The 17,954-nt window shown below is 37.4% G+C and overlaps 1 protein-coding gene across 7 annotated transcripts in view; it reads left to right on the top strand.

Moving 5' to 3' along the window:
- The first annotated feature begins 3,065 nt into the window (after positions 1 to 3,065).
- Positions 3,066 to 17,954, top strand: part of usp54a (ubiquitin specific peptidase 54a) — a 69,997-nt gene continuing 55,108 nt past the window's right edge. For 5 of the 7 annotated variants that reach the window (XM_055018602.1, XM_055018598.1, XM_055018604.1 and 2 more), the window contains exon 1: positions 14,220 to 14,377. The gene's annotated coding sequence lies outside the window, so the exon portion shown is untranslated. Of the gene's footprint in view, positions 3,223 to 14,219; positions 14,378 to 14,422; positions 14,901 to 17,954 lie in introns of those variants that run through there. The other 2 variants (XM_055018599.1, XM_055018601.1) reach the window with 2 other exon arrangements.

Here is a 17,954-nt window from a genome sequence, read left to right as displayed (position 1 = left end):
GAAGAGGAGGAGGAGGAGGAGGAGGAGGAACACTCGACCCTGAAGGTGCAGCTGAGGACAGATTATCAAACAGAAGACCACCTCTCTTCCATCTTAGCTCAGAGTCTTATCCCCGTGTTGATTATTCTGCAGATCCAGCTCCATGCGCAGCTTCTTCTTCTACTGCTGCTAGTAACCCGACATGTGCAGGAGTGTGTGAAAAAACAGGCGTTTAAGGGTTAAAGGGGGTGTGTTGGATACAGCGAGGGGAGTGGGTCGTGTGAACCAGCTTCATTTGTGTTTGTTCCCTTTTCCTGTTTCGTCCCCAATGAAAACTCAACAAGAATATAATCCTTATCTGCTCCCTTCATTTGCATATTTCACTAATTGGTTGGTTCATCCTGTGTGTGTGTGTGTGTGTGTGTGTGTGTGTGTGTGTGTGTGTGTGTGTGTGTGTGTGTGTGTGTGTGTGTGTGTGTGTGTGTGTGTGTGTGTGTTTAGATCCCAGCAGGGTTTCTATAATAATAACAGTAACGAGGTTCACATTAAGCTGTAGGAAACACTCAGCCTCATTATGTACAGATAACAAACTTCCATCTTCACGTGTCTCTGCAGCTGATCAGAGGTTAAAGGTCAGAGGACGGATCGGTGACCTACAGTTACACACACAGACAAACCTGTTCATATTTGTCTCTCAGGTAAGTCGTGAAGTGTTCCAGTTAACATTGCTAACTCATCATTATCCTGTCACATTTTTCCTCAATATGGGCTCATTTTACACTGCGATATAAAGTCCTCCACCTCGATGGAAACTGAACAATCATGAAGAAGGATACGATAAATCATCTGTCCATCCATCATCTATACACTGTTTTATCTTCATCAGGGTCATGGGGGGTTGGAGTCTATCCCAGCTGACTTAGGGTGAAGCCAGGGGACACCTGTACAGGTAACGTCTATCACAGGGCTACACATAGAAACAAACAAGCACACTCGCATTCACACCTAGACAATTTAGAATTACCAATTAACCGTCCTGTCGTCCTCATTTACAGGCACCAAAAAATATTGTTTCCTTGTCTGAAAAAATCCAAAAATTCAGCAAAAAAATTCCCCAAATTTCTGAAAATTTGCAAAACCTTCAGGAAGAAAATTCCAATAATTCCTTAAAAATTTTCCTTAAAAGTTTTATTTAAAAAAAATTAAAAAAAATCCCCCAAATTTGGCAAGAAAATTCTTGTAAATATTTTCAAAAAATGAGTAAAAATCTTCCAAAAAAATCCTAAAAATATCTAAAGTGATTCTATATATATCAGTAAAACTTATAATATTTTCTTTAAGAACATTAACCTAAAAATCAATCAAAATCCAGTGAAATTCGCTGGATTTTGGTTGATATTTTTGTGAATGTTCTTAAACATTTTTAATATTTCTTTTTTTCCACCAAAAAATGTTCAAAGATTTCCCAAAAATGTTGAAAATGTGGACATCAGAAGTTTCACTGTGAAAATATTTTTTTTTTCCCCCACATTTTCAAACTTTAAACCGAGTCAATTTTGACCCGCAGGACGACACGAGGGTTAAGCTTAAATTCAGTTCATTTTCATGATTGACCAATACGTCACATCACAGACGAGTAGGTCAATGATGTTTGACGAGTTGAAAATCTGACAACTTTTTTGTTTTTACAATTTCAGATTGATAATTCGCCTTTCAAACCCACAGGCAGATGTTGGGATTCAGAGGCGTTAATAGATATTTCAGTGTTCACATGAGAGATACTAGTTTGTTTTTGATATTTTTACACACAGTATATAAAAGCATGTTCCTCCCTGTCATTAAGGGTTATTAAGAGTAGATTAAGGGTTTAAATTAGTCATTTTAAGCATTTAGAATTACCTCTAAAACACAATAAAGTGCAAAAAGTGAAGGGGTAATGATGAATACTTTCTGCAAAATACATGTAATCTGCGTTTAAAAGGACCCAGCTGAGGAAAACATGAGCTCCAGGCCAGGCCACTATCTGCTCCATAATTTCATCATCTGCATTTTCTACTCTCAAAAGTTTATGTCACATGTTCCGCAAACTCTGGTGGCAACAACGGTGTCAAATTGATCTGTAGCAGGACAATAACAGAACGACAACGAAACGAAGAGCATATGAAAATGTGCCATTTATCAGTTTGTCTGCAGAGACAAAGAACTGACTGTTAAACTCAATGCAAAAGGAATTAACATGAAAAATTGCTGCTGTTATTTGAGGCTGTGGATGCAGCAAACCATCGGACATCATGTGTCACAAATGAAGCACATCACGCAACACACACAACCACACACACACTGACTAATGAGGTGGAAGCCTCCTGTGGAGAAGCATCTGATGTGTTTAATGGGACTCTGTAAGGAATGTCGGCTGGTTTCTAAATCAGTTCGATGCTGTTTTTGAGCAGAAGTCTTGAACGCACCAGTATGACAACCAGTCGATACGCTGGAGATGCCTGATCGATAACTATCTCTGATTACAGCATAAATATAACGTAAACAAAGTAAAAAGGAAGACATAAATACAATTAAAATGAAGACATAATACAGCAAAGAACAAAAGAAAAAACAACCCCATAACAACACAAAAATATACGGCATAATACAGCAAAAATAAGACACAAATACAGCAAAAAGCAATACATATTATTTTATTTTTATATATATATATATATATATATGTGTGTGTGTGTGTGTATATATGTATATATATATGTGTGTATATATGTGTACATATATGTATGTATACACACACACACACACACACACACACACACACACACACACACACACACACAGCACTAATAATAAATTAATAAAGTACAAATAAAGACAAGCACAGTGAAAATAAAGCCATGAATAAATGTCTTCCTTTCCTAATAGAGCTGCAGTGTTGGGCGTTAACCTGGATGGAGACTCACCTGTTGTTTGTGGGTGACGCTGTCCCTTTAAGAGAACCAGGAAGTCTTTCGGCGCAGGGAGAGGAGGAGGGGAAGGCTCTGAGGAAACAGGTGTGTGTGCTGACAGGGATGATGTCATTCTCCGGCTGAGTCACCTGGGAGACGGCTGCTGAGCGCGGAGGGAGATAAAGGAGGAGGCGAGGAGCCGCTGCCATCACTCCTGTTTGTCTCCCAGAGGAGGAGGAGGAGGAGGGAGGAGGAGGAGGAGGAGGAGATCGTTTGAATGCTGCTGTTTGTCAAGGTGAGCAAGAGACAGAGAGAGTGAATGACAGAGAGCGAGAGAAAGAGAGAGAGTCTGGATGAATCACCTCAGCAAACATTTAAAAATCTGATAATTTTATGTCATTTTTAACCGTGTGACGTCTTTAAAGGACCATTCTGGTGTTTAGTTTTAATGTTTCAACTCATTAACTACAAACACGGTTGTTTAAATAATTAGCCAAAGACATGAGGACACCATCTGTCCACTCACTACAGTGTAACGTTGGTGTACAACAGTTACAGTACAACAACTTCAAGGGTGCTTAAACACGTTCCACATGCAAATAAGTTTATTTAGCTTTTGTCAACAAACAGCAAAGTTCAGACCTCCACAACAATTTCTGTGATTGTTTTGTGTAGTTTTGCGATTTTCTCTGTGATTGTTTTGAGTCTCTTTGTGATTGTTTTGTCTCTTTATGGTCATTATGCATCTCCTTGAGGTAATTTTTATTTTTTTTAGTGGTCATTATGCATCTTTTTGTGGTTGTTTTTTGTCTCTTTATGTTCCCTTTGAGTTTAACTGTCACCATTTTGTGTCACTTATTGCGTTTTTAATGTTTTTTGTGTATGTTTATGGTTGTTTTGCATCTCTTTGTGGTTGTATTCTGTCTCTTTGTTCTTATCTTGCATGTCTTTGTGGTTGTCCTGCATCTCCATGTGGTTGTTTTGCCTCTTTTTGAGACTGTTTTGCATCTCTTTGTGTTTTTTTTGCGTCTCTTTGTGGTTGTTTTATGCTTCTTTTTGGTTGTTTTATGCTTCTTTGTGGTTGTTTTGTGTCTCTTTGTGGTTGTTTTGTGTCTCTGTAGTTGTTTTATGTTTCTTTGTGGCTGTTTTTGTGTCTCTTTTATGTCTGTGATTGATTTGCATCTTTTTGTGGTTGTCTTCTGTCTCTTTGAGGCTGTTTTGCGTGTCTTTGTGATTGTTTTGTGCCTCTTGGCGGTTATTTTATATTTCTTGTAGTTGTTTGTGTCTCTTTATAGTTGTTTTGCATTTCTTTGTGGTTGTTTTGTGTCTCTTTGAAGCTGTTTTGCATCTCTTTGCGGTTGTTTTATGTCTCTTTGTGGTTGATTTGCATCTTTTTGTGGCTGTCTGATGTCTCTTTAAGGCTGTTTTGCATGTCTTTGTGGTTGTTTTGTGTCTCTTTGAGGCTGTTTTGCGTGTCCATGGTAGTTTAGCGTCTCTTTACAGTTATTTTATGTCTCTTTGTAGTTGTTCTCCATCTCTTCGTGGTTTTTTTGCGTCTCTTTGTGGCTGTTTTGCGCCTCTTTGTGGCTGTTTTGCGCCTCTTTGTGGCTGTTTTGCGCCTCTTTGTGGCTGTTTTGCGTCTCTTTGTGGCTGTTTTGCGTCTCTTTGTGGTTGTTTTGCACCTCTTTGTGGTCTATTAATTGACTCGAAGAGCTGTTAGCGGTCAGACAGAGATGGGGCTGCTTCACTCTGTGGTCTGTTCGTGGTCTGTTGGTATCTGATGGATCTGTCCAGTAAAACAATCTATGACATTAATCCTCTGCGCTTCTGTGGAAAAGTCTTACAAACTGGCCTTACAGTTGCTTCAGTGGAAACCTGATGAGGAGGAGGTGGAGGAGGAGGAAGAGGAGGAGGAAGAGGCGCTTCATAGCTGAGTCTGTAATTTGTTCTTCCTCTCTTTGGTTTAGTTTGGCCTCAATTCTTCATCACTCCCTGCTGTTGGTTTTGGATTCCCTGTTGTTGCTCTGTTCTCTGTGATTCTGCAGATCTATCTATCTATCTATCTGTATATCTATCTATCTATCTATCTATCTATCTATCTATCTATCTATCTATCTATCTATCTATCTATTTATCTATCTATCTGTATATCTATCTGTATATCTGTCTATCTATCTATCTATCTATCTATCTATCTATCTATCTATCTATCTATCTCATCTATCTATCTATCTATCTATCTATCTATCTATCTATCTATCTATCTATCTATCTATCTATCTATCTATCTATCTATCTATCTATCTATCTATCTATCTATCTATCTATCTATCTATCTATCTCATATATATATATATATATATATATATCTATTGTGTGTAACAGATAAACACTTGTAGGCTGGTGACTAACAGTTACAGTAGATATGCACACAGAGTACACAGTGACTCACAACTGCTCAGGGCTGTGTGTGTGTGTATGTGTGTGTGTGTGTGTGTGTGTGTGTGTGTGTGTGTGTCTTATCATCATATGACTTGTACAGTAAACATTACAGATGTAATACGGGTCAACGGTGAGGCTGATAGTGAAATGAAAGCGCACACGCAACTAGTACACATAAGAACATATATACAGTAAAAATAAGGGCAAATATATTAATTCATCTATTCAAAGACACACATGCAGTCAAAGTTGAAGACATAAATATATACAAGAGACTGAAAAAAATATGGCAAAAAATATGCACACAAATACAGTACAGAATAAATGCCTGAAGAATAAAGAAAAAAATTGAAAAAAATTTATAAAAAGTCATAGTAAACATCTTTAAACAATCAAAAATAAATGCTAAAATAGAGTAAAAAAATAACACCCAAATACAACAAAATAAATAAAAGAAATACAACAAAAAATAATTACCTAAATGGAGTAAAAATAATTACTTAAATGCAGTAAAAATAAGACATAAATAACACAATAATACATTACAGCAAACAGAAAATAAACCCAGTACATACATAAGTACAGCAGAAATAAAGGCAAAATATACAGTGCAACATTGTAATTAAATCAATAGATATGGCCAAACAAAGGCAGAAAAAAAGATTTTAAAAAATTATAATATACATAAATTTAAAAAAAATATATAGAATACAAACACAGACATGAATATTGAAAAACAAATATAAAATCTAAAAAACAAGGATGAATACATATAAATGGTAACAATTAAAAAAGTAATTAAATAAATTCATGAATAGAGCAAAAAGTAGACATAAATACAAATACATAAATATGACAAAAATGAGACACAAATATAATATAAATAAAGCAAAAATGAGACATAAATAATACAATACACAATAAATATGACACTGAAAATAAAATCATTAAAACAGCAAAAATATGACATATACAATAAACATGAACACAAAATACAGCAAAGAAACCCAGTCACAACACTAAAAAAGCAAAAATACAGCAATAAGACAAATACAGCACAAATGTAACATAAAGAAATAAATAAGATATAAAAATAATAAAAAAAATACAAAACACAGAAAAATGTAATATATTAAACAATCATTAAATACAGCAAAAATACTACACAAATACAGCACAAATACAACATAAATAAAGCAAAAATAAGACCTAAATATAATTAAGAAACAATACAAAACACAGAAAAAAGTAACACTAAAAAATCATTAAATGCACAAAAAATAAGACACAAGTACAGCACAAATATAACATAAAAAAGCAAAAATAAGACAAAAAACAACAAAAAAATACAAAACACAGAAAAATACACAAAAAAATCATTAAATACAGCAAAAATATAGACGAGTACAGTTAAAATAAAGTCATAAAAATATAAATAAATCATGATACAGTCACAATAAACCAAACAGACAAGCTTCTGTATCAGTGTGTCTTAGTTTATGTGATGGAGCAGCGAATTAACGCTGCCACCATCAGGCCAAACTGAAAACTACATCACGGTCCTCTGTTATTTTAACCCAGCAGACTGTTTTGTTTAACATTTTACAGCAGAACAGTGTTAAAGACAAACGGCTCGAGGAAAAACACCAGCGTTAGCTTCACCTTCAGTCTGAAAACTCTGCAGCAGTGAACTGGTTCATACAGGATGCCCGTCCTACTCCAGTAAACACAGTAATGAGCTGCAGGTTGACACGGTTTCTGTCTGCAGACTCTTTGTATTCAAATCGCAGCAGCTTTTTGTCTTGACTCGCACTTCACTGAGCACTTTGTTCGTCACCATAAACACCAAGAGGACAGAAACCAGGAAAGACAGCAGAGTGAGGGCATCACAAACAGCTTTCCCACTGGAAAAAACACTCATTATCACATTATTACAGGAAATTACACAGAAACTGAACTAAAACCAGCTTGTTTAGCTGTTAAAGTAGCAGGAAGCATGGAAAAACTATGAGAAACTGTATTTTCTTGTGGTTTTGTGCATTAATACTCACACAACAAGACTGAATAATAACATCTGCTTTTGAAATTCACAATAAAGTTTAAGTATTTTGAGAAAAAGTTACAATATTACAGGAAGCAGCTGTGATTTTGCAGGAGAATTGTTAACAACTGACCATGTAGCGAATAACGTGAAGAGCTATGAGAATATTATATAAAAAAAATTAACATATTTCATCACAGCATAAAGGAGAAAATTAAGACCAATTATGATGTCTTACTTGTAGATAAGAAAATACATACAATACATTTAAATCAGACATTTAAATTAGTCATAATAAATTACATTGTCATGTCCAAACTTTAAAGTCTTGACTTTAATATTTAAATTCATCCCATACATTTTTATTTTTTATTCAATTTACGTCAGTCAACCAACTCTTTTATATAGTATTGTATGATCTGAACCACATTATTTAATTTAATCAGGTAAAACTGTGTGGTAGTAAACGTTGTAGTGGGCTAAGCTTAATATAAAAACTAGCTGGGTACATTTCTGTAATATATAATGTCGTAAAGGTCTTAATATTTAAACTTGAGGGACATTTATTGGTAGTTTTTTTGTTCTATATTGGAAAGAGCCATGACTCAGCATCTGTCTAGATATGATTATTTTGACAGGGAGGATGTGTTGTTGCTTCAGCGTCGTTCTCATCACTGTTGTGTTTGTGCTGTGACCTCTGACCTCCTCACTGTATTGGGTGGAAATAGTCGGTTGAAAACATGAACGACCGGAGAATATTTGTTATTTTCTGTGGTTGTTTTGGGGCCATTTTGTGCTAATTTTGTGTCTTTTTGTGGTGGTTTTGTGTGTTTTTGTGGTTGTTTTGGGTTTTTTTGGTCATTTTGTGTCTTTTGTGTCTTTTTGTGTTTTTTGTTGTGTGTCTCAGTCCAGGGGACCAAACCAGTACTTTTATTTTATTATTTCAGTTACGTATTGCTGCCATGTATTTTAACTGAAGTCGGACATTTCACGCAGGACTTTCACATGTCATTCTACTGCTGATAAAATCATATCTTATTCAGTGACACTGAAATCATCACTTCAGCTTCCCTGAAATGTCCAGATATGTACATCCTGTACTGGCACACTGTTAGAACCAAGAGCTCGAGGTAATTACACTGTATGTCGTGGGCTGCGATCTAAAGCATCAGCAAAACATTATTGGAACTTGTACATGATGTTAGTCAATGTTGGGGGAGCATTTTCCTGCTAGCTGGGTTTGATCTTCAGAGCCAGAGTTTGATCCTTTTGGTCTCACAGCTGTGGAGCTGGTATTGGCAGAATCTGAGGAAGGTTTTCATGTGGAAATGTCAAAAAATAGCAAAGGACTTAAAGGTTAACCCCTTAACATTGACCCTCTTTCACTAAAAGCAGACTAAGAGGCTGAAACGGTTTGTTTGTTGGACTCTCACAGGGAAAACAGTGAGCAGCACATCAGTGATTTCACAAGTATGCAATCCTGTAGACAACAGGAAAACAAAGAAAGAAGGAATTAATCGTGCTGGTAGCTGAAAATAGTTTACAGAATGAAAACACAACTTAAATACATGATGCTGCTCCGTGTGCATCCACATATTTTTTTGTTTGTTTTGGGGTTTTTTTTTAGGAATTTTGTTTCATTTTGTGTCTCAATGCGATGGTTTTGTGTCTCTTTTTGATGTCATTTTGTGTCTCTTTTTGATGTCATTTTGTGTCTCTTTTTACATTTTATGTCTCTTTCTGGTGTTTTTGTGTCATTTTGTTTTACCATCTGTCACTTTCTTGAGATATTATGTCTGTTTTTGGTGGTTTTGTGTCATCGTCTTGTTATCCTTGTGATGGTTTTGTGTTATTTTGTTTCATTTTGTGTCTCCTTGTGATGGTTTTGTGTTTTGTTACATTTTGTGTCTCCTTCCGATGATTTTGTGTTGTTTTGTTTCATTTTGTGTCTCTTTGCGATGGTTTTGTGTTATTTTGTTTCATGTTATGTCTCTTTGCGATGGTTTTGTGTCATTTTGTTTCATTTTGTGTCTCCTTGCAATGGTTTTGTGTTATTTTGTTTCATTTTGTGTCTCTTTTTGATGTCATTTTGTGTTATTTTGTTTCATCTTGTGTCTCTGGTCGTTTTGCATTATTTTGTTTCATTTTGTGTCTCCTTGCGATGGTTTTGTTATTTTGTTTCATTTTGTGTCTCTTGTTGATGTTGTTTTGTCTGATTTTGTTTCATTTTGTGCTTGTTTGTGGTCGTTTTGTGTTATTTTGTTTCATTTTGAGTCTCTTTTTTTATGTCGTTTTGTATTAATTTCTTTCAGTTTGTGTCTCTTTTTGATGTCGTTTTGTCTTCTGTTGTTTCATTTTGTGTCTCTTTGTCATTGTTTTGTGTTTCTATCTGGTGGCTTTACGTCTCTTTCTGGACATTTTGTATCTCATTGTTAAACTTTGTATTTCATTGTAGTTGTTTTGTGTCTGTTTGGAAAAATGTATGACCTGTTGAATATTTTGTAACTTTTCGATAAAATCTAGCCAAGAGGAAATTGATCCATGGAATCCAACTATTCCTAATTTTTGAAAGTTTGACATATGGTTTAAAACATTGGAGCATAGACGCACCTTCAATTGGTGGCGCTACAGTGCTTGGGGTAACAGGTATGACACAAGTAAATTCATCGGTTTGTTGTTCATCTTTTGTCGCATTTTAAACAATTTGACAACAAAAGAGGGCAGAAAACTATCGACGTTAAAAGCTTCTTTACAATAAAACCCTCGGTAGTTTGCAGATCACAGCTTTTAATTCAAAACAACTGCAGAAGTTCAGATTTAAAGAAATTTTTGTAACTAATGCGAAACAGTAACGAACAGTCTGCACCGTCCAGTCCAACAAGGTGCAGGATGTGAGCTGAGCCGGCCTGGTTCAGCTCGGTCTAATGGAAGCCAGACGGAGGAGTTTTCCTGCAGAGGAATGTTTGAGGGCTGAGCTGTGGTTCAGATGTGTTCTCCACCCAAACACTGAGCTCCACATGAGACGAGCTGACTCTCATAGTTCCTGTTATTTCATTAAACATCATGGATTTACTGTCGACCGCATTCTGACTGCAGGCTCTCTCTCACCCTGCTGTTTGCCTGCTTACCAAGCTTCGTTAACTCTTACGGTGTTGTTACAGGCGTGGATCTGCTCTGTTTGACGAAACTGGTATTAAATTAGTCCCTGACAGAATATTAAATAAAACTAACTGACCTGATCGAACAGTAAACCTGATCATGCATTTTTGTGGTGTTTCGGTAGCTGCAGCTGGATAGGAAGCACTACTAGTAGTTGTTTGACTGGAGCAGTTTCCAGTTTTAATTTTCATGATGACACCAAAACCACAAATTAAATTTATCACTCTGCGGTTTCTTTAGTTCCTGTTTTTTATCTTTATTTTTTAAGTCATTCAGTGCACAGAGCAAGGGCCTTGAAATGTCAGGGGGCCTGTGTGAAGTGATTTCTTGTGAAGTTGGAGTTTGAAAGTCACAAAATGAACATAAACAGATACAAAGCACCAAAAAGAGATGCAAATAAGAATACAAACACAAAAAGTAACAGTAAAACAACCATAGTGACACACAAAACAAGCCAAAGGTGACACAAAACAAACGCAAAAATGCATTAAATTGCCACAAAGATACAAAAATGACCACGAGACACAAAGTGGTCGACAAAAGTACAATAACAGTCACCTTAAAAAAATTTACAATGCCACAACCACAAAGATATACAAAAGTACCACAAAGAAACAAAGAAAATACCAGAAACAGAAACAAATACACTACAAAAACACAAAGCTGATCACAACAAGGAAGTGTTAGCAGTGTAACTCGTTTGTATAGATGAAGTGTTAGCAGGGCTAGCAGCAGTAGCATTGTTAGCTGAGTGACTCATTTGTAAAGAAAAAGTGTCCGCTAGTGTTAAGTCTTTGAAGTCTGACTTATTTATGTAGCTATGTGGCTTGTTAGTATAGATAATGAGTTAGCAGTGTGGCTGATTTGTATTGATAAAGTGTTAGAACTGTTACCAGTGTGACTTGTTTGTTAATAATTAATTAGCCATTTCAGTTGTTTGTCTATCTAATGTGTCAGCTATGTGGCTTGTTTGTATAGGTAAAGAGTTAGCACTGTTAGCAGTATAACTCATTTGTATAGCTGAAGCACTAGCAGTGTTAGAAATGTGACTTGTTTGTATACCTAAAGTGTTGGCAGTGTTAACACTGTTGGCAGTGTGAGTCATTTGTATAGATGATGTCTTAGCAGTCACTTGTTTATATACACAAAGTGCTAGCAATTAGAAATGTGATTCATTTGTTTAGTTAAAGTGTTAGCACTGTTAGCGGTGTTATTCATTTGTATAGCTAAAGTGTTAGCACTGTTAGCAGTGTGATTCATTTGTATAGCTAAAGTGTTAGCACTGTTAGCAGTCTTACTCATTTGTATAGCTAAAGTGTTAGCACTGTTAGCAGTGTGATTCATTTGTATAGCTAAAGTGTTAGCACTGTTAGCAGTGTGATTCATTTGTATAGCTAAAGTGTTAGCACTTTTAGCAGTGTTATTCATTTGTATAGCTAAAGTGTTAGCACTGTTAGCAGTCTTACTCATTTGTATAGCTAAAGTGTTAGCACTGTTAGCAGTGTGATTCATTTGTATAGCTAAAGTGTTAGCACTGTTAGCAGTGTGATTTATTTGTATAGGTAAAGGGTTAGCACTTTTAGCAGTGTTATTCATTTGTATAGCTAAAGTGTTAGCACTGTTAGCACTGGGATTCGTTTGTATAGCTAAAGGGTCAGCACTGTTAACACTGTGATTCTTTAGTATAGCTTCAGTGTTAGATGGCAGTGTGAGTTGTTTGTTTAGACAGAAAAGCAGGAGTAGAAGCAGTTTTAATACGACAGAATAAAACATGAAGGTTCAGTAAAGGCTGTTAATCAATAATTAATCTCTGATGAAGTGATGTTTGTATCAGTTAAGAAGAACAAATGTGTTGACTATGAACACCGGGAGTCTTCTGCAGCTGCTGCACTGTGAGTATTGATCCTGATGGGATCACCTGTGCTTCAAATGTGGTCAATAGCCTCATCAATACACACAGGCACGCAGGCAGGCACACACTGCTGCCCAGTCAGCTCAAACTCCTGACGTCATTATTTTCTCCACCAGACTCCAGTAATTATCCAGAGTTTTTCTGATGACACTGTATTGATAACCTAATGATCAGTTAATGACTCTGTTATAAGGTGATGATGCTCAACAGTTCAACTAATTAATAACAAATTAATCAATGAATAAATAATAATTAGTGCAGTCCTAGACAAAGTGTATTACAGGCACAGCGGACATTTTTCTGCACTGAATACTTTCACGTTGAACATTTTATATTTTCTTGATTACAGAGGTTTTTTCTGTATGGTATTAGGACATTTAATTGTAACAGAGTATTTTGACTGTGCAGTATCAATCATTTTTCTTGTAATGGAATATTTTTAAATTGTGGTATCAGTACCTTTACTTACAACAAACTATTTTACTGTGCCATATTAATAGTTTTCCTTGTAACAGAGTATTTTTTTACTGTGTGGTATCAGTACTATTGCCTTATCAGAGTATTTTTACTATGTGGTGTCAGTACTTTTACCTGTAATGGAGTATTTGTATTGTGTAGTATCCTTGCTTTTATTTGAGTATAGTATTTTTTTATTGTGCAATATCCGTACTATTACTTGTAAGGGAGTAATTGTTTACTGTGTAATATTAGTGTTTTAATTTGTATCAAAGTTTTTTTTACTATGCAGTATCAGTACTATATCAGTGTTTGTATCAGTGATGATACAAACATCACTTCTTCAGTGAATTAACCTGTAAGGGAGTATTTTTTACTGTGCAAGTACTATTACTTGTAAAGGAGTATTATTCACTGTGTAATATCAGTACTATTACTTGTAAGGGAGTACATTTTACCATGCAGTATCAGTACTATTACTTGTAAGGGAGTACATGATACTGTGTAATATCAGCACTACTACTTGTAAGGGAGTATTTTTTTTCACCGTGTAATATCAGTACCTTTATTTGCATCAAAATATTTTTGCTATGCAGGATCAGTGATTTAACTTATATTAGAGTATTTCTACTGTGCAATATCAGTACTATTACTTGCAAAGGAGTATTATTTTTTACCGCACAGTATCGCTACTATATCAGTGTTTGTATCAGTGATGACGCAAACATCACTTCATCAGTGAATTAACTTGTAAGGGAGTATTTTTATTGTGCAAGTACTATTACTTGTAAGCGAGTGTCATTCACTGTGCAGTATCAGTACTATTACTTATAAGGGAGTATATTTTTCCGTGCATTATCAGTACTATAACTTGTAAGGGAGTATTTTTACTGTGCAGCATCAGTACTATTACTTGAAGTATTTCTGCTGTGCAATAGCAGTAATATTACTTTCAAGGGAGTATTTTTACTGTGTAAGTACCATTACTTGTAATGGAGTACATTTTACCGTGCAATATCAGTACGATTACTTGTCAAGGAGTACATTTTATTGTGCAGTATCAGTACTATTACTTGGAGTATTTCTGCTGTGCAAAATCAGTACTATTACTTGTAAGGGAGTATTTTTTACTGTGCGATATCAGTACTGTTACTTGTAAGGGAGTACATTTTACCGTGCAGCATCAGTACCTCTATTTGTACCAGGTATCGTTACTACAGTCGCAGTACTCTTACTCTCGGTAGTAACGGGGCCGTGTCACACACACGCTCCTCATCCAAACACGCTCACGTGCTCCGGGCGGCGCACGCGCTGGTGCTCGCGCCCCCGTGCTGCAGGTAGTGGCTCCTCCCCCTCGTGCGGCCGCTTTAAACACAATAAACCGCCGCTTCTCGGGACGAACCGGCGGCGTCTCCGCGGCTGCCCCGCTCCAGGCCACAGGTGAGCTCCTCTCCCGCCGCCGGGCTGCTCCTCTCCTGCCCGCCTGTCCGCTTTGATGCCGTTTGAACCGCAGCAGCCGTTAACTCTCATCCGCTGACGCTAGCTGGAGGGATACTACGCTGTCGGTACCGGTTACGGACGGGCTCGGCTTGGCAGTAACCGACACCCAGACGGACTGTAGTTGCACATCCTCTCGGTGTTTCTGCGCGTTTAGCCCAACTACATGAGACGGTACCGGGTTAAAGCGGACCACCGACGGCGCTTTGCCCTCATTGTTCTCCGCGAAGTTTGCTGGAAGTGATGTAATGTGGCCCCGGAGTGAGCACCGCGCCGGACTCCGTTTACAAATCAGCCCCTTTAACGGCTGTTGCTGCGTGTGTTCGGGTTCAGTTCGGCCTCTTCTGGTCTGGTTCATTTAGGCTCCCACACCAGACTTCAGCTGGTTTTGATGAAATCCCAACTCCTGGCGTCGGTTCCTGCCGGTCTTTACCACCGGGAACAACAGGCGGACCAGTTCACAGTGGTTTATATTCTTATTATACTTACTGATCAAGTGCTTCCAGTGTTAATCATAATGATAATAATAATATTAATTATACCCGATTTGAAGATTAGTCCATGCTGATACCTAAAAGTAACTGATGCGTGTTGTTCGGTGAGTACACGTGAGCATGTAAGTAAAGAAATTTAAAGTGTTAGATTGGTGAACGGAATTTGGTGTGGTGCTGCAAGGTGAAATGAGGACGTCATACTGGACAAAATGGGGTGGAATCCGTTATTTAAACTGATTATGTTGGAAATAACTTGGACAAAATGCAGCTTACAGCTTGACATTGGTGAAACTACTTTCTGGACTCGTGGCTTGATTAATAATAATTGTTAGTTTTAGTGGTCCAGCGTCAGTAATTGCACAAAACAACCTGTAGGTCTGGTTTTCATGCAGCTCATCAGATGAATGAACCTCCACCCGGGTGACGCATCACTTGTGCAAGAAGTTTTGTTGGTGCAGTGCTGGTTGTGAGGAGTTGTGCAGTGCGTTGGGCCAGTGCAGGCGCTTGAGCTTTAAATTAAAGAACGTTATTCAGAAGTATTCGTGGGCAAATAATGTGTTGAAAGAGGAGGAGGAGGAGGATGAGCTCCTCCCAGTCTGGATGATTTACTGTTTATTCCCTGAACTGATGGGAGCTGCTGCTGTGTGGAATGTGGGAGAGTGAAAATTAGAACAATACATTCACAGGAGGGGGTGTGATGACGGAGAAATGGCTGAAAGTCTAGGGGAGAAGTTTGAGGACACTTTGCTGTAAAATTGGTGTTTTGAAGTGAAGTTAGTGCTTTGGAGTGTTTGCATTTACGCCGAGGATTAAAATGTGTTCTTGTTGTGTTGATTAAACCTGTATTGTGATCTGATGTCAACATGCAGATCCAAGTGGGCCAGAGTTGCTAACTAGCCGTACCGCTGTTATTTAAGCTAAGTCACCTTTAAGCTAAGGTTAACGTAGGTTTACATAGGACTCTAATAAAGTCTTTGGAGTCAGTTTCAGATTTATGATACCAGTTTACGGCTGTCATTGTACTGTTGTTACCTGCTGAATGCTTGCTGCAACTAGGTCTACAATGCTACAACTGGGGCTGTAATGGTACAAGTAGTGGTACCATTGCAGTTCTAGTTATAGCAGGTGCAACTGGGGCTATAATGGTACCACTACTTGTACCATGGTGGTACAACTACGGCTGTAATGGTACCACTGGGTCTGTCATGGTTCAGCTCGGAATTTAATTGTACAACTGGGGCTGTAATGGTACAAGTAGTGGTACCATTACAGCCCTAGTTGTACTTGCTACAGCCAGGGCTGTAATGGTTCAAGTACTTGTCCAACAAGTACAGCGTTTAATTCTGAGCCCACATCTGTTGATATGTAGCTTACACTGCAAGAACTAAGGGTGTCAAGTCCGAGTGTACCAAAACAATGATAAATAGTAGTTAATGGACTGAACTCCAGTTCTATGAGCATGTAGGACCTATATGGTGGATTTTATATTGTTGATGGTCATATCAGAGAGGAGAAAAGTGCTACTTGATTAGGACACTGAGAAAGCAAAAAATGGTACAAAGCATGGCTGACTTTCTTGTTGATGCTAGCACCTGTTGTGTAGTTCAGTTCTACATCTTATGCTTCTGTTGCCTACATGTAGGGGTAGTAAGCTAGGATTCAAGTCAGTGGGCATGTGTTTGCAGCCTTGCTAGTTTGGGTGAAATTTTTTTTTTGAAGGTAACAAACATCCTACTTGTGGATCTATAACCTCACAAACCATAAAATCCCCCCAAAAAGAGCCTATAAAAATCAGCTCAAATAAAAGCTGTTAAAATCATAAATTTGTGACAGAAAAATATATATAGCTGTCCAGATACACAATTAATTTCAAATCAGATAAAGCAGCTGTAACTGATCAAAAATATTACAAGACAGATATTACATAACATCTTCCCAACCTCTTGTTTTCTTGTTTTTTCCTACTGCAAAGTATTATATGTATGTATGTTTTTTTGACCAGTCTCCACTTTGTTCATATCTGTTTCCTCATAAGTTGCACACTGCTCCATATTTGCTACCTCTGGCATGACAGTATTAATAATATCCTGTAGTAGTGTAGTGTATGAAGTTTCTCTTTAAGATTCGACCTGATTTCAAATAAAATAAATACAAAAATTATGTAGCCTGAACCCCACATAGAATTAGTCAGGCACTTTGATAGTCGTTTGTTTTTTTAATCAAAAAAATCCCAAACTTTTGCTGGTTATAGCTTTTATAGTGTCATGTAAACTGAATATTCTTCTTCTGTACATCAGTGGAATAATCAGCCCTTTTGGAGATGATTTCCTCTCATGAATCAGTGTCTGCTGCAGCGTTTTCTCCCTTTTTTTTCCTCCCCCAGTCTCCGTCGTGTTACTTTCAGCCTGAATCAGAGTCCAAACTGCGTCTTTAGCAGGAGCTGCCTCGGCTTTGAACCCCGTCACAACCGAAGTGTCCTTGATTGAGTCGGAGCAGCTCGGCTGAGACATTTTGCTCGTCTCGGAGTCTCACAGGGAGATGACGAGTAGCTAATTCCTCCTTTCACTGAGTGGAATTAAGTGATTGAAGTGCTCCACATTCCCAAATTCTCAGAGTTATTTTGGGGCCGTTGCAGCGCTGAAGGACGGCTGTATATTCATGAGCTCTCCTTTTTAGTCGTTAGGCCCCAAATCTTCGGCCAGACTGGCTGCCAACCAGGTCAGCAGCAGAGCAATTTCACTTCCTGAGCCCACAGAGCTTCATCAGGAAAAATCTGACTTAGTGATTCACAGGGTGGAAAAAAAAAAAGCAACCCAAAAAACATATATTTAAGTTCAGTCATGCCGTCTGGAAACATCTTTAAATAAACTGTTTCATCCTCTGATGCTGCCAGAAGAACTGAAAACTTCCAGGTTTTTATCAATCAATCGATTGATTTTTTTTTTCCAGAATGGGTTCAATCAGATCTTGAAAAACACCTTTTAAAGATCAGAAAATGCCTCATTAGAGTCGTCCAGTGGGGAAAA

This window comes from Amphiprion ocellaris, chromosome 16 (assembly GCF_022539595.1).
Source record: "Amphiprion ocellaris isolate individual 3 ecotype Okinawa chromosome 16, ASM2253959v1, whole genome shotgun sequence".
In the NCBI taxonomy this organism is placed as follows: Eukaryota; Metazoa; Chordata; class Actinopteri; family Pomacentridae; genus Amphiprion; species Amphiprion ocellaris.
Note: the sequence above shows the minus strand (reverse complement) of the source record. Positions and strands in the feature narration are given on the sequence as shown.